Source organism: Lytechinus pictus, chromosome 4 (genome assembly GCF_037042905.1).
Source record: "Lytechinus pictus isolate F3 Inbred chromosome 4, Lp3.0, whole genome shotgun sequence".
NCBI lineage: Eukaryota > Metazoa > Echinodermata > Echinoidea > Temnopleuroida > Toxopneustidae > Lytechinus > Lytechinus pictus.
The window spans coordinates 13,979,305-14,000,060 of NC_087248.1; positions in this window are offsets into that span (position 1 = coordinate 13,979,305).

The following is a 20,756-nucleotide window of genomic DNA, read 5'->3' on the forward strand; positions in this document are numbered from 1 at the left end:
TACAGTAGTTGTGTTGGTAAAAATTGTACAGTATATTAAACTTTGACCGACATAATAGTCCACATTATTCAAAATTATGGTACATTTAAACCAATAATATGGTGAAAATGAGTAATGTGGCCATTAACTGTATCTTGGTGAACACAGTCTATACCAACTGGTTTTTTTAGAGTGAACACACTGTCTTGTAAAGAGCCAACACTGGATCGAACACTTTTAATAAACATTTCACAGAATCGACCCTATGCTGTATTGCAGCACTACATGTATATAGTCTTAGAAGTGCAAAAAGATGGACATCTATTAAACAGCAAAATGACTGTAAAGAGAAAGTTATGAAAAGCATCATGTAGGCCTACAGTAATTTTTTGTCCGTTGGCCAAAATAAACAGGGGCAATCAATAATTCATGTTGAGAGGCTTATGAGTATAGACAAAATTGAAGATCTATCGCTGTCTCAGCAAAAGGGAAAATGTCACATGACACACAGGGAGTTCCAATGTACTTTATTTGACAGTGGGATAATTCATTACACAAGTAAATCTACTAAAAAGGGAATAAATGATTGCTTTGATCGCTTTGGGAGCTTAAAAGTGCTTCCTTAGTTTGCAGGCTACATACTTGTATTAACCTTTAAAAAACAAAAGCTACTGAAACACAATGCAAGCAAGAAGGACTTTAATGTTTTAAACTGCAAGCAATCGGCAAGCATCCATCGCAAAATCCCTCAAGAAAATAATGGAATCATCACTGAATCTACGCTTGCAGTATTTTCAAGATCATACTGTACATCATATGTATTAAAATGTATTTTAAGCTTACAATCATATGTATATCGAATTTCGATGATACATGTATTCACACTCAAACAACTGCAAAGATCTATCTCAAGATGGTGGATAGTGCATACTGTATGTGGACAAGAATAATGTGCCAATATCAATAAATAAAAAACGTATACAATGTATGTCAATGCTGCTCTTGGGTTTAAGAACCAATAGCTCTTGACAGCCCCCCCCCCCCCCTTTACTGGTCCCCGAAAATAAATTCCCCAATATCAGGAAAATGTTTTGAGATTGCGGTTGATATTCTACAACTACCTGTAATTCAGCACATGTAAGCACATTATTCAAGGGGATTTTTAAATGCATTTAAAATTGTGTCTTCTAGTTTTGGGCAGTTTGAAATCCATGGAAATCTATATGTGTGAACTGTGTAGAATATCTTTTTTTTTATTTTATATTTGATCAGAGGTCTGGAGATGTGCTCATTTGGTATTCAATCTCACAAAATATAGATTATCTGGAAATGTAAACAGATCATATCGAATCTTCCACGATGATCGGCTGAGGTCGTTGGCAACCGTTTCAAACACCTTTCCAGTTTCTAGAGACTGTTTATCTGATCAATGCATGATCAAGTTCATGCAGGGGCTGAAAGCGGAGGAGACAAGAGGCTGTCACAACAAGCCATTATCAAGGTACTACTATCACAGCATTATAACATTATTGATTGGCCTTCAACACAAACACAGCCTTGGGCCACAATGACGTTCTAACGGCGTTCTAATCATCTATTATTCATGTCATTTGCGTTTTGCATCATTGCTTTTCTTTGCTTCGTGCAAGAGATGGAGCAGCAAGTGCTGGAACCTGGACGGTTGAGTTTGTTTCTGGATTGGATAACGATTCATGTAATTTCAAAAATGCTGGATCAACGTTCCTAGGGATAATTATAACAGGGAATATATTTCCATGATTATCAGGGGAAAATTTCCAGTAGTGGCATGATAATATTAATTTGAATTGAGTTGAATTCAAAGTACAATGGCATTCAAGCAAGGGGGCTGTAACAGGGGGAACAATTTCAAACTAAAGATTCATGGCACCAATTTCATTTGGAATTTAACCAAAATAAATACTTGTTTCAAGTGTACAGTGTCAGTTTGGGAATGAGCAATAGTGAAGTCCATGCCTCTGAAATATTCAATTGTCAACCCCCTTCATATCATTTTCAACTTTAAGCTAAGGGGAGCAAGGAATAATCATCAACACACACGACTTGTTTTTGTTTTTGAATACAGGAAGGTACAACACGTTTATTGGACGTGCTACCAGTAAACAAGAAGATGGTAGGGACGAAAAAGAGAAATGAAAACAATAGCAAAGGAATTTGTACAAAGTACATGTAGATGACCAAGAAAAGAAGAAGACTATGGCTTGGTAAACAATAACATTGTGACCTTTGAAAACAGAACAAGGTTTGCAAACACCTAGTGGTTCTGAAGCTCCAACTAATCCTGGCTTAAAGAAGTTGGGTCCACAGATCCAATATACATCTGTATGTCTTCCGTGAAACTCAATTTGCATTCCGTAAAGCCTTTCTGTCAAAGGAAAGTCTAATATTGTTTTCACAAGTGGAGACGACTGAACTACTTTGTAAGCTTTCCAGCCATGTCTGGGTTGCTTCAGGAGTAGGTGCAAGAATTCGCCTCTTTGATCACACTCCGATGCATGCATAATTTACAATCAGACACAATGCAAGACACTTGCTGTGTTATAGCATGCAGGGTGTTTCCTAAAGCTTTTTTTGTTATTAAAGGAGACAAACTTTGATATGAACCAAAGGAAGGCAAATTAAATGTTTTTTGCAGCCATTATTATCAAAGTTGTGCAGTATAAAGTTGTAATGCCTTTAAAGGGGTTTTCTTTAGCTGAGTAATGAAGGGGTTTTGTTACTTGCAGAAAATTTTCAGGCCAAAATCTTCATGCAATGAGGATATTATTAAAAATATAGGCCTTGTCATACTTGGTTACTGGGGGAAAGATACCACTTCATACTCGAGAACTGTTCGCTATTAATATTCATATGGGCGATCCAGAATTTCTCTTGTTCTACTAGTTAAATGTACAGACTTATTCCTGTTTAATACTCCCATGTACATACAGTTAATCCATTTTAATAATCCCCTCCTTGTCAATGTCTGCAGGTTGTACTGAGTCAATTAAATGATCAATATTCTCAACATGTATTATATCTTAACCTGAAATATATTAAATAACATAAACAAATTTAAACGTACACTGTACATGTATTCTTGTACTGAAGGGGTTTTGTCTGAAGAGAAAACATTGGAACACGTACACAAACATTTACATGAAGATGCATCTGAAGCCTGTCTCACTGTCTCAGACTAGTTTTATTGGTTACAAGAAGCCCTTATACAATAAAAACAGATAACATGTCGCTGTTTGCACATGCATAATCATGTAATTTGTTCCCTTTCTCCCTTCATGAAGAACAATCTCTCCAACCCACTCACCCCCCCCCCAGCAACGTTCTCTCATCTCCTTACCACTCACTTTTTACAGACAACCATCACATCCCCACACTCCTGTCCACTTGTTCACATTTCCTACCCCCCCCCCCCTCCCTCCACAACCTGACAAGAAGATTGCTTCTCAGATGCCAATATCTGCAGCACACGAACCAACCCCAATTCTCTTGATATATATATGTTATTGCCCTGTCATCATGTCCCAGATCTGGCCAGCTTGCAACCCTTCCAGATTAAAGATAATTTATCCCTTCTCTTTCTCCTAAAGGGTCTATGTAGGGCATCTATCACATGGCTAATCAGTGGAAGAGGGCTGCAAGCTCCGCACTCTTCGGGACTGTTCATGAAGGCGAGTTGCGGAAGCTTTGAATCACAAGACAAACTATCAAATGATTTATACAGGAGGGTTCATTTAAAATGAGTTTTATTTTTATCAAGGTTGTCTAAAGACCTGCCACTATGTAGCATACATGTATTTGTATAATGCACTGTTCAACCCAGATATCATGGAGTGAACACAATGTACATGACATGAACTGAAAGTTAGCAATGAGAAAGGTCAGGTAAAAGCTCACTTGTTTTTGCAGAATCACATTGCAAAATAAAACATTTTTATCAAGTATTTCCTTATGTTTCAAAGAGTCATACAATTGTGTACGAGCAACAAAATAAAATATCTTGATCAACAAACTGAACATCTCTAAAACACGATTCTGGGGTGAAACTTATCACACATACACAATCAACTTTTTATCCATCTTTCTTGGCTGGCCTCAGAAAGGAAAGAGCCATCCCGGAAGAGAGAACGTGAGAATGTAACATTAGACTACAGTGCCTTAACAATTGGAGTGTGCCAGCTCGATTTCTCATCAATGCCATTAGAGTACATGAAATCTTGATGTTCCATATGAGATTGAGTACATTTTTCAAGGAATGGAATACTTTTTAAACCTTTTACTAGCCTCTACGCCCTGGACAACCATATTCCTGTAATGGCATGAACTGTACATGTATGCCTGTAATATGAAAAGTGCAACAAAAGGCAACACATGGAAATGTATTAACTGTAGGAAAGAACTTGCTACTTTGTATTCAATTCTGAACAAAGTGCAGAAAAAACAGAGCTTGGGTGAGCTTGAGCACGAGCAAACTCTTTCATGAGGATAATAAACAGAAAGTTGGGGTTTATTGCCTGCTGCTATATCAGGCTATGTTTTTAGAGGTCTTCCCCTATGAAATTACATGTAGGTTCCATATTTGTAGACTGAGCAGACAATGCACACATGATAATGTGCAATGGTGCAAGTTTCAAAATGGCATGAAAATCTTGTCAAATTTCTATTTTTATACAGCACTGACCAAGCAAACCGGAAAAGATTTTCATGTACCAGATTAAACAGGAAAATTAGGTCTGGATTTACAGACTACAGCTGAACACCATCTCCTCAATGACATTTATAAGACACCGTTCTTACTACCTACCTTCCTAAAACTAGATAAGTGGAAACTAGTTTAACGTGTAATGAGAACGGTCGAAGTGATCTTCCGAACCGGTTCATAAAACCACCTCGCGATGTAGTTTTCAAGATCGCTTTGCCTTGTTAAACTGGTCTTAGTGCAAGTGAGGATACAACCTTTCTTCGGGAAGTGATCTTCGCACATTTTGAGCACGCTACTCCACACACTGTGTGTAGAATGCCTACGCTGCGGTTTCAAATTTTGCGCGAAACGTGTCACCCCACTGAGAGCGTTCCCGTAGCAACAAGATTGCTTTACTTGAGGTGATTTTGAAAACCACTTTCGAATGATCAAATGGAAATTCTAGCAAATCAATCTTCCAAACTGGTTTCCTAAACCGGTTTCCAGTAAAACTAGTTTTAGAAAGTGTAATGGGAACGAGGTCTAATATATCTCTTCGATCCTAACACTCCTACTAATAAGGAGCCAGTAGCTTGGGTAGAATATTGCAGTTACACCTCTTGTTTCGCTCTCAAGAGTCGCCAATCTTGGGTCAAATTTGATTTCTACCTGTTTCTTCTTAGGTTTCCTCATTAGGAAAAGTGTGAAACTGGGGGGTGTTCCACAAAGATTTAAGCATGACTTAGAGTTGCACTTTATAAATGTCTAGTTGCGCACAGTATACTGTAAAAGGCATGACCACATGGGTCAGCTCATGCCAAGAGGACGCGCACTACTGCGTATTGATCAATAAGATTGCACATTGCATATCATGTACGCGTCTGCATTTTAGTGCGACTTAAGTCATACTTAAATGATTAAATCTTTGTGAAACACCCCCCTGGTAATGTTTATTTCAGTAGCATTTGGAGTATGGAAAGTTAGGAAACCAAGAAGTTGCCTTCAGGAAGATTTCATTCATTTTATTTAACACTTTGTCTTTTAGTATTAAATGCCAATGGTGGGTGTACCAGTCATTGGAACTCTGCTTATCTTTCACTTCAATGGAATCCGAATCTAAGGGATATTTTTCAGATCAATTCTTTAATTTCCCACAATATTTTGTGGGTTCCTTATTCCTTTTATTCATGTGTAAAGTATTACTAACAGTGGAAGACTGGAAAACCATGTCCAAATTAAACAGATGAAGTTGTCAGAGCTGCCAACCATACATGTACATGTAATTGTGAAAGAATCTTATTCTTTATTTTTATCCTATTTTCAAGACTAAAATCCTATTTTACGTTAGAATAAATAAATCCTAATTCTTTTTAAGTTTCTTAATCATATTTATAGGGGAAAATCGTATTTTGTGCCACATTCCCCTTGAGAATCCAATAGAGCATAAAACCACTACTATTGGTAGCTCTGAGTTGCTGGTAATATCCATCCATGTATCAGTACACAATCGATGTCTCCCAGTATGACGTCATACAAATTCATCCATAAAAACATACACTACTTTATCACCAGAAGGTATTAAAGCATAAATCAAAAAGCCATAAATTTACAAGTGTATTTTCAGTTTTATGTTTTGTTATGGAAAAATCCTAAATATTTATCCAATCTCTGTTTGGTGAAGTGCTTGCATGCGGCAAAGTCATAAATAATATCCCAGCCACTCATTAAACATGCACATGTAATCATTGCCTAAAAAGTAAAACACAGAGAGAAAATGTCAATAACAGAAAGTCAAATCAAAATAAATCTTCAAATTATCATGTATTTGCCTTTCATTCCATCCTCTTTTGAACCAAGCACCTTTATTTATTTATGACCAAGGAGTGTTCAAAGTTATGTTTTTTTTTGGACTTCATGTGCATATTCTTTGGAGTCTTGGGGATTATGAGCTAAAATGCATGTTTTAGAAAGACTCTTGCTCAGATGCAAGCTAATATATCCAATGGGTAACAAAAAATAAAATTAATCAAAAGACAATTGGGAAGAGGGATGGAGACTGAATGGGTAAACCAAGACTACACGTAACGTATAGAATAGAAATGGTTTATTTGAACAAAAAAAATCATTCGCGGCCCAAAGGCCGAATTACAGATTTTCAGACATAAAAGCAAATACACAAATATACTTAAAAATTACAACATAATGAAAAACGGGAATTAGAAACACAATCCAAAATACGTGAAAAAAATAATCACATGCCTGAGGTAAATAATACATACAATACGTTATTGTCAAATCAATCATCATTGTAATACAATAATTCTATAACCATTAATTATTTGATTCATTGTCATAATTAATCTAAGATTTTGTTATTACTATTGTATCATTACTATTAATATCATATTACTATCCTTTTATTATTCACATTATCATCATAAAAAATTAGAGCATTAAAAAAGTAGAGTATTCATATGATACGTATGTAAATATATCAGTCCTGAGAGTACATTTATGCAAAAGAACACACGTTTCAGCTTCCTTCTACTCAAGAAACGTCAATGGAAATGAAAATGTGTGAATATGCAAGGTGAACCTACTGCAAATACTACCAAAGACCCACAGTAGTTTAAAGATGTCAAGTAATTCTCATTACCGGCACATGCATGCTATGTGAACATTAGCATGTACTTGTGTGCAGTTATGATACATGTTGTACAGTGATGTTTCATAAAACTAACAGATTTTCAGTAGTTGACAGTTATTATTGGTACTAAAATGAAATTCTTCATTCTGATTTGCTGATAGTTAACTTTTTATAGAAATAGTGCATTGTTATTATAATGAGTCTTTATGAGACGGGACCCTGAGGCTGTGATCTAAAGTAGATGTGAAAATCCTAAAATGCACAGACTGACTGAAAATGTATTTTGTTGCTTAGACACCGTTCTCACTACCTTCCTAAAACGAATGGTGGAAACTAGTTTACGTGTTATGAGAACGGTCAAAGCGGACTTGGGAGCGATCTTCCAAACTGGTCCATAAAACCACCTTGTGATGTAGTTTTTTAGATCGCTTTGCCTCGTTCATCTGGTTTTAGCGTAAGTGAGGACACAACCGTTCTTCGGGAGGTGATCTTCGCAAGGGAAGGAAGGAATTTTGAGCGCAATACTCCACACACTGTGTGTAGAATGCCTACACTGCAGTTTCAAATTTTGCGCAAAATGTATCATCCCACTGAGAGCTTTCCCATAGCAACAAGATCGCTTTATAAAGTTAAAGGAGAATGAAACCTTTCAAACAAGATAGCTTGTGTGAAAACAGAAAAATTAAAGAAACAGATCAACGAAAGTTTGAGAAAAATCGGACAAATAATGAGAAAGTTATGAGCATTTGAATATTGCGATCACTAATGCTATGGAGATCATCATATTGGCAATGCGAAAAAGATGTGTGATGTCACTTGTGAACAACTCTTCCCATTACTTTAGTATATATTTCACATAAACTGCCTCTTTTATCATATCTATCAGTAGATCATGTGTTCTTTCTATATAGGAGGGCATGTAATACAGATTTGAAATGAATACATCATGGATAAAGAGTTTGTATCACCATAAGAAAAGCAAAAAAAGATACATTTTGAGGGTATTTTATAGTCCATCAAGGGAAAGTTGTTCACATGTGACATCACTCATCCTTGTCGCATTGCCAATGAGAGGATCTCCATGGCATTAGTGATTGCAATATTCAAATGCTCATAACTTTCTTTTTGTTTGTCCAATTTTTCTCAAACTTTCTTTGTTCTTATTCTTTGATTTTTCTGTTTCGACACAAGCCTACTTTTTCCAGGTTTCGTTCCCCTTTAAGTGATTTTGAAAACCACTTTTGTGTGATCAAATGGGAAAGCTAGGCTTAGCTAGCAAAGATGGCAAAGTGATCTTCCAAACTGGTTTCCTGAAAAGGTTTCCAGAAAACTACATGTAGTTTTAGACATTGTCAAATACCTCTATGCCATTTTGTGATAAGGGGGGGGGGGGAATAGCAGAAGTGTACAAAAACACTTTAAACTTGTGATGAAATTGGTGTCTTGTACACACATCTCAACCCATCCCATTGCCCTGTATTTTTGTACAAAATACTACATGTACGTCCATTCAATAAAATACTATCAAGATCAAAACAACCCTGAAAAGAAAACCATACACAGATGGTGGACACCTTAATAATTAATCCCATCCACAGCAAATTCATTACCCTACATGTATATTTCAAAGTGGAAGCCGTTTCCAGCTCTGAAATGAATAATCATCAAGGGTTGGAGTACACTACATGTAAAGTCGCACGTGCTGACATTTATCATGGAAAGGTATAAATATTTAATGAAAAGAAAAGTCAATATTTTAATTCCAGACTTCCACATCAAGTCACGCTGAAATTTCATTTTTTATCAAATTTGGATAGCACGACCCACAATTACCTTGGGATAGGATAGCAAATGGAAGAGAGAGCAGTAAAATGGGGGAGGTTCAGTGGCTGAGGAGGGCTAATTGGAAGGAATTCTCTATCACCTGCCGGTAATCATAATAATTTGAAGCTGGGAAGGGTGTAGGGGGTACTTGTTGAAAGCACATATTGATATTTCTTCCATGGGAGGCATTATTAAAGGTCATCAAAATTGTGATTTAGATGAGATTTGAAACAAAAGGAACTGACAATGAATGACGGTATATATTCCAACAGATATAATGAAGAAAATTTCAAAATGTACATGTGATCAGTGATGTGATAACTGCACATTTCGTTTCTGGAGTAGGACTGAATTACTGATTATCAGAGCTTGGGTATTCTGTACAAAACATCAGTTGCCAGCAAGATCTTTTACAGAGAATTCAGTTGACCCTGTGTATTTAAGGTGAACACATGTACATGTGTAGATCTGTGAGTCTATGGATCCAGATCAATGTATGCAAAAAGTATGTGATGTATGATCAGGAATATCCCATACACCTACATGTACATGAACATTGTACATGTACACTACTTGTACAGTGTACAGGTCATGTTAAAGCCATGTAAACCCCTCTCCCCCCCCCCCTCTTCCTCCTCTGTGCCTGACAAAGTCTTTATGACTAACAACCATGTTTGGAAGCCCTAGACTATCCAACACGTCACACACCTTGGGAAGGCTGGGTCAATACCAGGCATTTACCAATCAATTCAATATTTACATTTAACCATGAGAGAAGGTGACAGGTGCCAATGTTCCAATTTGAATGAAACTGAATTAATGCCAGTAAGAAAGTATGTAGTTGCAGCATATAATTATTTCATGAGAAAGTCTTTAAAAATCAAGGTTTACTGCCACCATATTATCATAGATCTAGATTTGGTACATTAAAATTAGCTTATCTTTGTGAAATCATGAAATCTTAGCTGAAAACGATAAATCTGATGATTACTAGTTTTACACACAAAAAGACATGGGACACTGTTTATTATTGCTTGGAAAACTACCAGACATTTTATAATGGAATTCTGTGTTTACTTTGCCCATTTCTCAGCACAATTACAGTTTTTCCCAGTGTCATTGGCACATATTTTTTATTTTACATACAAACACTTGGATGGTCATTTATTGGATTCTGTTTGAACTCATTTTTGCGACCGTTACCACAACTGGCATTTATTTTTCAAATTGAAACATCCTCCTACCTGTAAACGGGTGTGAAATGTGTAAGATGGAACGGAGGTAATGGAGCTTCAAGGATGCTTCATAATCTACTTTTATACATTGATTTGCCAATTCGGTAGAATTTATCATTTAAGCGCTACTTATCTACCAAAGTGCTTCATTTCATAGCCATGTACATTGTACATGTACGTGGATGATTGTCATAATGAAGGTTAAAACAGAATGAAAATGTGTGTGTGCAGTACAGGGTATCATTATTAATGGTAACTGCAGATTTTCAAAACAATACAAAGATTTTCTCTGAATCTTGTCCTTTTAGTAGTTTCCACTTCCTTATTTTGATAAATGAATAAAAGAATGTTCTCTAAATCTACATGTAATTAAACCTACAGATCATGTATCTCGGTGTGCACATCATACATTGTACATGTAGGTCTAGTGTTCTGCACAACGTATGGAGGGGTTCTCCCTTTGGGAGACGTGGGACATGAATGAACTAGAAAACTATCTGGAATCCAATCTGCATCCTGATTGGTATGCCAGGCAAGCACAGGTTCATCAGTTTCTTTATAGCTTTAATACATGAGAAGTGGAAATTAGTGTTTTGAGTCTGGAGTAATTTCTAATTTCCTATCTTAACATTCATGAGCTATAATCATTTTGTTTGCCCTCATTTTTTTGCTACTCATAAACATAAATATTGTCCAAGCTACTCCATCTACCTTAGTTTGAATTCTACCCTTGATCTTGATTTTTTATATATATATATATATATATATAAACACTTTTTTTGTATTGCAAAGGCCTCTAGTGTGAATGAGTGTGTGTATGAATTGCAATATTACTTCTTCTACTCAGTCATGGATTTGTATTGATTGTATCTCAGATATTCTGCCATTTAATCACATTTGCGATGACAGTGAATTTCATTTCACACTTTATCATTACTTTCACATATCTCAAAATATTAATGTTGACAAAATACAAAGCTTGAAAATTAATCCATTTTTTATTGATTCTTCAATTGATCAATCATTTTATTTAGAAGGCAACTCGGATGATAGTGATAATAGTTTCCCTGAAGCTGGTTTTACTAAAAAGTGTAATTATATGTTTTGCGAAGATTCCTATACTAAACATGCAAAAGATTACTTAAACTTTTCACTTTTTCATGTTAATGCCAGAAGTCTTCAGAGAAATTTCGATCATTTTAACGCACTTTTATCATTGCTCGATTTTAATTTTAGTGTTATGGCAGTATCTGAGACTTGGTTTAATCTCAACACAAATATAAATTTATATAATATCACAAACTATAATCTTGTTCACTTGTGTAGACAGAACAAAGTTGGCGGTGAAGTCGCATTGTATATAAAAAATGACTTTGATTATTCGCTACGTAGCGATCTTTCATGTATACAAATAATTACGAAATGGTTTTTATTGAAATTACTCATGGTAACAAATCAATTGTTGTAGCATGCATTTATCGGCCACCGAATAGTGACATGTCTGATTACATATCAATGAATAATGTACTGGAAATATTGGGAAGTGAAAAGAAAGAAATATACATAATGGGTGACTTCAATATAAATTTAATCAGCAAATAGGGCTTCTTTAATTGATAATATTTATACTAACTCACTTGACAAAAAGATCCACAATGGAATCATATATGATGATATTTCCGATCACTTCCCAATATTTTCTATTTTGAAAAATAAAAACAATAAAACATAACTACCACCAAAGGAAAAAATCATTTCAAAAGAGATTAATTAATGACGCAAATATACTGTCATTTAAAGAAAAAATGAAAAATATTGATTGGTCTTGTACTGAAAACTGTGCTAATGTTAATAATGAAATGTACAATAATTTTTTTGAGAAAATTTCTAATGCATATGATTCATGTTTTCCACTTCAGACAGTTTGTAATAAACAAAATTTGTCTAAATTTAAGAAACCATGGATTACTAATCTTGGGCATACTTAAATCCATAAGTCGTAAGAATTAATCGTATATAATAAGTCTAAAAAATACAAATTCTTATGATGTTAAATATTATTCTTTATTCCAAATATAAATATTACAATATCTTTTCATCAATCCAAGGTGATACATGTATGAAGAAAACTTGGAGACATATTAATGATATATTAGGTAATAAAAAACATGCATTACCAAAGCAAATGTATTTTGAAAATGTGAAATTTTCATCCAAGTTCGATATAGCAAACCAATTCAATTCCTATTTTGTTACTATTGGTAAAAAATTATCAAAGTCAATATCAAATCCTTCGCACTCTTCTCAAGATTTTTTTCATTCCGAACTCCTGAATCGTTCTTTATTAAACCTGCAACTGTTCATGAATTAATTCAAATGTCTTCCTTCATTAAATCTTCAAAGGCTAACGGATCTGATGGTATATCACCAAAAATTATCAAAGAATGTATACATTATATTGCTCTGCCGTTATGTAATATTTTTAATATGTCTCTGAGTACTGGTTCAGTGCCTGAAAAACTAAAAATAGCAAAGGTTGTGCCATTGTTTAAAAAGGAAAATCCATATTATATTGAAAATTATAGACCTGTTGCACTCCTTCCAATTTTCGCCAAATAGACGGGTCAATATACGACCAAAAATAGCCTTACCCGGAACAAATTGCAACAAATGATTTTTCAACGGTATTTTGTACTATTTGAAATGTCTGCTTATACTTAAAGCGGACATAGCTCATTTCATTTTGGCCTGGGATATGTAAATTTTATGTCTAAACCACTGGTTTCAAGGGTCAAATAATATCTTAGGATAAGTTAAAAGGACAGTCAACGGTCTGGTTTGTCCAAAAATCGAAGATGTCCAAAAATTGGTCTTAAAAATATGCTGCTGATAACTAAAGCGGACAAATCTCATTTCATATTAATAATAATAATAATAATATTATTATTATTATCATTATTTCATAATGGCCTGGAAATGTGATTTTGGTGTCTAAACCACTAGTTTCAAGGATCAATTTATACATTAGGGCAAGTTACAAGGACAGTCAGTGGCCTGGTCGGTCAAAAAATCTAAGTTGGCTTCCAAAAATTGATTCTAAATTGACTGCTGCTACTTAAAGGGATGGTCCGGGCTGAAAATATTTATATCCTCATACATAGAGTATAATTCACTGAGCAAAATGCCGAAAATTTCATCAAAATCGGATGACAAATAATAAAGTTATTGAAGTTTAATGTTTAGCAATATTTTGTGAAAACAGTCGTCATGAATATTCATTAGGTGGGCTGATGATGTCACATCTCCACTTTCCGTTTTCTTATGTTATTACATAAAATCATATTTTTGTTATTATTTCATACTTGTGTGAATAATATGTCTCCCTTATAATGAAATAAGTTGCATCAATAAATGTCTAATGCACTAAATCAGTTGTCAATCCAATTTTTCTAGTTCTTGGAGGAAAAAAATTGAATAAACCTAATTTCATATAATAAAATACATAAGAACAAGTGGGGATATGACATCATCAGCCCACCTAATGAATATTCATGACAACCGTTTTCACGAAATATTGCTAAAATTTAAAATTCAATAACTTTGTTATTTGTTATCCGATTTTGATGAAATTTTCGGCACTTTGCTCAGTGAATTCTACTCTATTTATTAAGTTACAAATACTTTCAGCCCGGACCATCGCTTTAAAGCGGACATAGCTTATTTCATATCGGCATGGGACATAATGATTTTGGTGTCTACACCATGATTTCAATGGTCAAATAAGACATTGGGACAAGTTACAAGCACAGTCAGTGGTCCAGTATGTTCAAAAATCCAAGATGGCTTCAAAGAATGGAGTCGAAAATTGTTGTTGCTACTTTTTAAAAAAATCCGACATAGTTTGCTCAATGTCCAGAAATATAATTTTTGTGTCCTATACCATGGGTCAAATAATACATTGGGATAAGTTACAAGGAAAGTCAGTGGTCTGGTATGTGCAAAAATCCTCGATGGATTCTAAAAATCGATTCTGAAATGTCTGCTTATACTTAAAGCGGACATAGCTCATTTCATTTTGGCCTGGGATATGTAAATTTTATGTCTAAACCACTGGTTTCAAGGGTCAAATAATATCTTAGGATAAGTTAAAAGGACAGTCAACGGTCTGGTTTGTCCAAAAATCGAAGATGTCCAAAAATTGGTCTTAAAAATATGCTGCTGATAACTAAAGCGGACAAATCTCATTTCATATTAATAATAATAATAATAATATTATTATTATTATCATTATTTCATAATGGCCTGGAAATGTGATTTTGGTGTCTAAACCACTAGTTTCAAGGATCAATTTATACATTAGGGCAAGTTACAAGGACAGTCAGTGGCCTGGTCGGTCAAAAAATCTAAGTTGGCTTCCAAAAATTGATTCTAAATTGACTGCTGCTACTTAAAGGGATGGTCCGGGCTGAAAATATTTATATCCTAATACATAGAGTATAATTCACTGAGCAAAATGCCGAAAATTTCATCAAAATCGGATGACAAATAATAAAGTTATTGAAGTTTAATGTTTAGCAATATTTTGTGAAAACAGTCGTCATGAATATTCATTAGGTGGGCTGATGATGTCACATCTCCACTTTCCGTTTTCTTATGTTATTACATAAAATCATATTTTTGTTATTATTTCATACTTGTGTGAATAATATGTCTCCCTTATAATGAAATAAGTTGCATCAATAAATGTCTAATGCACTAAATCAGTTGTCAATCCAATTTTTCTAGTTCTTGGAGGAAAAAAATTGAATAAACCTAATTTCATATAATAAAATACATAAGAACAAGTGGGGATATGACATCATCAGCCCACCTAATGAATATTCATGACAACCGTTTTCACGAAATATTGCTAAAATTTAAAATTCAATAACTTTGTTATTTGTTATCCGATTTTGATGAAATTTTCGGCACTTTGCTCAGTGAATTCTACTCTATTTATTAAGTTACAAATACTTTCAGCCCGGACCATCGCTTTAAAGCGGACATAGCTTATTTCATATCGGCATGGGAGATGCGATTTTGGTGTCTAAACCAGTCTGGTTTAAGGGCCAAAATTAATACATTAGGACAGGTTTTAAGGCCAGTCAATGGTCTGGTATGACCAAAAATCCAATATGACTTCCAAAACTTGATTCTGAAATGACTGTTAATACTTAAAAGTGGCATAGCTCATTTTAAATCCGCCTGTGAGATATGATTTCGGTGTCTAAACTATGGTTTCAAGGGTCAAATTATATATTAGGACAAGACAATGGCAGTCAGTGGTCTAGTATGTCCAAAATTACAAGATGGCTTCCAAAAATGGAGTAAGAAATGTCTGATATTACTTATAAAAGGACATAGTTTGTTTAATATCTGTCTGGGAAATATGAGTTTGGTGTTAAAAGCATGGTTTAAAAGGATCAAGTAATACACTAGGGTAAGTTACAAGACCAGTCAGTTGTCTGTATGTTAAAAAATCAAAGATTACTTCAAAAAAATGGGGTGTAAATTGACTGTTGCTACTTAAAAATATGCATAGTTTATTATAAATACACCTTGGAGGTATGATTTTACTGTCTATTCTAGAGTTTACAGGGTCAAGCAATACATTGGGTGAAGTTGAAAGGACAGTCAGGTGTCAGGTATGTCCAAAAATCAAAGATGGCTTTAAAAATTGGGGTCTTAAATTACTGGTGGTACGTAAAAGTGGATGTAGAACATTATATATGCACCTTGGGGATATTATTTTGGTGTCTAAACTAGGGTTCCAAGGGTCAAACAATACTTTGGGACTGGTTACCATGATATGCAGCTATCCATTTTGCCTTGAAATCCAAGTTGGCTTAAAGCATGTAAAGTGACTACTGCTCCATAAATTATCTACCTGTTAGAAATAATCTTGGTGCCTAAATGCATGGGGACAAGTTATCATATTGCTTCATGAGTTGGTAACAGCACCCATTTTGATGAAATTTTAGAATCCATCATGGATCAAAATGGAGTACTAACCATCCTTGTTACTTGTCCGAATGTATTATTTGACCCTTCATACCACAATTTGACACCAACATTATTTCTTGCAGATGAATATTGTAGAACTCTGACCACTATTGAATGATATGCGTCGTTTTATATTCCTTTTTTAAAAACCCTCTTGTGTTTTAGGCAAACTGGACAACTGCATATCAATGTAACCAGTCCAAACGTATTATTTTAACCATGAAACCATAGTGTGGACACCGAAATCATATCTCCTAGGTGGATTTTAAATGAACTATGTCCATTTTTAAAGTAACAACAGTCATTTTAGACTCCGATTTTTGAAAGCTTTCTTAGATTTTCGACATACTGGACCACTGACTGTCCTTGTAACTAATTTCCTGCCTTTTGAAACCATGATATAGGCAACAAAATCATATGCCCTTGACGAATAAAACATGAACTATGTCCATTTTAAAATACCATCGCGGCTGATTGATACTATTTTTTAAGCCACCGTGGACTTTTGGACATACTTTACCACCAATCGTCCTTGTAACTGATCCCGATTTATTATTTGACCCATTTAACCATGGTATAGGCAAGAAAAATCATATTCCCAGATATTGAACAAACTATGTTGGTTTTTTTTAATAGTAACAGCATTTTTTACTCCATTTTTGGAAGCCATCTTGGATTTTTGAAAATACCGGACCACTGACTGTCCTTGTAACTTGTCCCAAAGTATTATTTGACCATTGAAACCATGGTCTAGACACCAAAATCATATCTCTCAAGTGGATGTGATATGAGCTATGTCCATTTTAAAGATTTAATAGCCATTTTAAACCCAATTTTTGGAAGCCATCTTGTATTTTTTGACACACCAGACCACTGGCTATCCTTGTAACTTGTCCCGACGTACTACTTCATCATTAAAACAATCTAATGGAAACCAAATTAAAGCAACTTAAGTAAGTAATAGATGAATTGTCGATTTTTTAGACTACGGCAGCCATTTTGGGCGCCATCTTGGATTTTTCTGGTACCCTGGGGTGCTAATATTCACTCTAACTTGTATAAATAAATTCCTTTACCCATTAGACCATGGAATATGAACCCAAATAGGATTCTAGGGTGGATAATGAGTGAGTTATATCCATTTTTAGTGAACCGGCAGCCATCTTGGACGCCATCTTGGAAATAACCATTTTCCCGGATGCGGATTTTGGTAGATTTTTAGTATGTTATTCCTGAGGTCAAATAGTACAAAATACCGTTGAAAAATCATTTGTTGCAATTTGTTCCGGGTTAAACCATATATTGACCCGTCTAAAATTACTTGAAAGAATAATGTTTAACAGACTAACTGATTTTCTTACTAAAAAGGACATTTTAATACAGGAACAGTTTGGTTTTCAGAAGAATTATTCCACTTCTTTATCAAGTGTGATATGTTTTTCTGATTATATTTTAAATGAAATAGAGAAAGGCAACTTTTGTTGTGGAGTTTTTATGGATCATCATATTCTTTAAAAAAAATTAAGTTTATATGGAATCAGAGGTTTATCTTTACAATGGTTTGAAAGTTACTTATTAAATAGAAAACAATTTGTGGTGGTCGATGGTGTCGAATCTGTTAAATTAGATGTTAATTTAGGTACATGTATACCACAAGGTTCCGTGCTCGGGCCCCTCCTATTTTTAATATATATGTTAATGATATAATGAAATCTTCTAATCTATTGAAATTTTCACTCTTTGCTGATGATACTGTTGTTTTTGGTTCAGATAAAAATATTTTTACTCTTTTGACTCTTGTGAGATATCCAGACTTCGAAAAACATACTTGGCGGTGATGAGTCAGAAACTCTTGTTCCTTCGCTGATTCTGCTACATGTATTTCAATCCTGTTCAGTTTGTTTACTGTAAAAACATGGACCTCATTTAGCAAATTAGTATGTCTGCTTCACTTTGCAGCTAATTCACAGTGTCAATTGACATTGTCTGGTGACATTTCAAACTTGTCATGAATCCACTATTCGAAGCAACCCAAAAAATATCAATTAACAGGAAGTACAGTATCTTTCAGTTTCTCTTAATTGCTTTCAAACATTATTATCAATATTAACAATGTACCGCGGTATATACAGTCTACATACACATGATGATGCACATATATGCAGAGATGGGCTATCTGGGTCAAAAAAAAGGTGGGGTTTCAAATTCCTTTGCTTTAGGGCACCAGCTTTATATTAAAAAATGCAGTGTCATCTCGTGAGCATTTTGATGTATGCCATTTTTAGCGAAATTGGCCAAAAAATGAGAAGGTGCCGCCCAAAAATCTGATCTAGGAGGCGTGGCTCCAAATAGCCCAAATATGGGTGTATCACAGTGCATTTTAGAAAATGTAACTAGTGTTCAGTATCCGATTTTGGTGATTGTTGTGTTGATACATGTATAGACATGTATTTGTTTGTTTACTGTAAAAACATGGATCTCATACTTTAGCAAATTAGAATGTCTGCTTCATTTTGCAGAGCTCTAGTTCACAGTGTCAATTGACATTGTCTGGCGACATTTTAAACTTGTCATGAATCCACTATTCAAAGCAACCCAAAAAATATCAATTGATAGGAAGTACAGTATATTTCAATTTTCCTTAATTGCTTTCAAACATTATTATTAAAAATGTTTACAGTCTACATGATGATGCACATGTATGTCTGTATAAAATGTGAAAAAGGGTTAATTTTGGTACTAATAGTAGGAGGCATATCTGTAAAGGCCACTGTACACCTTATTTGGGTGTTTTATAAAGCTGTTTGTTATTAAAGAGCGACTTTAAGAACGACTGGTGAACCTTTCTTGTGGTATATGGTTTACACCAAATTGTTCATTGGCGATGGTTTAGTGCACGAGAAAGTATCACCAGTCGTTCTTAAAGTCGCTCTCAACTTACGAACGGCTTTATGAAACAGCCTCAAGGTTTTGGAATAATTTGAAGCTGATATTGAGACATGGAATATACTGTGTAATGTTCTATTAATTGTATGAATACGTATGTACTTGTATGTTGTACATGCATGTACAGTATGTTCAAATCCGTGACTACATATGCTATCATCCTTTGTTAGATTAAAAGCAAATTTAATATCTAGTCCTAATGTCGTCATGGCAATCTTTTGATTGGCTAATATTTGAAACTAATTTGGCCTTCACTCCAAAATAAAGGCTTGCACTCATCCAAATTTATATTTTTCGTTGATTTGAACCTCAAATAAAAAGACTTTATCATTCACCTTTTCAGAAAAAGAGCAAAATGTGATTTGTTCCAAAATAAATTGGATCGTGAACCAGTCATATTATAAGAAGCATATACCCAATTAGGAATCTTCAAGAATCATAGTTTAACTTTGGTGCCACTATTTCAAATAGACAAATGTACATACAATATACATGTATATTTCAAATTTATTTCAAACAGACATATTTCAGAGAGACAAATGTATGTTTCTTGGAAAAAAACATGTATTTAATAGTGATGTTGAATTATGGAGAGACAATACCTCCACAAAAAACAAGGACCATCTGAATCAAAAGAAACCCCAACAAGAATGAACTGAAATGGGGACCATACTAGCTCTCTTGACATTAAAAAACCCAACTAAAACTTCAATAATGACATAATTTACAAATGTACAAAATTACAAGATGATCTTTCTTTCAGTACAAAATTTGTCTTGGTAGGCCTCGTCTTTGAAAACCAAATGAATGTTGGTTCCTCCACCCCCCCCCCCCCAAAAAAAAAAAAAAAATTCAAAACATACAGAAAGTATTTAACGACAAATATACGGTGTTAGGACAATGAAAACAAAATGTTGATGAGCGCCAAACGCTCAAAGACCAACAATTCACAAAATAGTAATATTACATAGTAGACAAAAAGTTTTTTCATTATTTTTTTTATTGAAAAACAATCTTGAAAATTCACAAGTAAATATTGCACAATTAGAGTACAAAATCAAAGAAACAAAGAATTTTGTTAAAAAAGAAAACCAATGAAAATGGCAGGACAAGGACTAAAATCAGCTATCACTCAAGGGTCTCGCCCTTGAGTGAGAGCTGATTTTAGTCAAGTCCAGAAAAAAAAAATGGAATTTACATAATCAACATGTACATGTATGATGGTCATAGTAAAAGTATCAAAAGTAAAAATAAAAAAAGAAACAGGAATACCTGTATGAAACAAATTTGATAGGAGGTTTCCATCAGAATGTTCATGACAATTTCAAGACCAGGGCCCCGTCGCATATTTTGTTTGGCAAAGTTC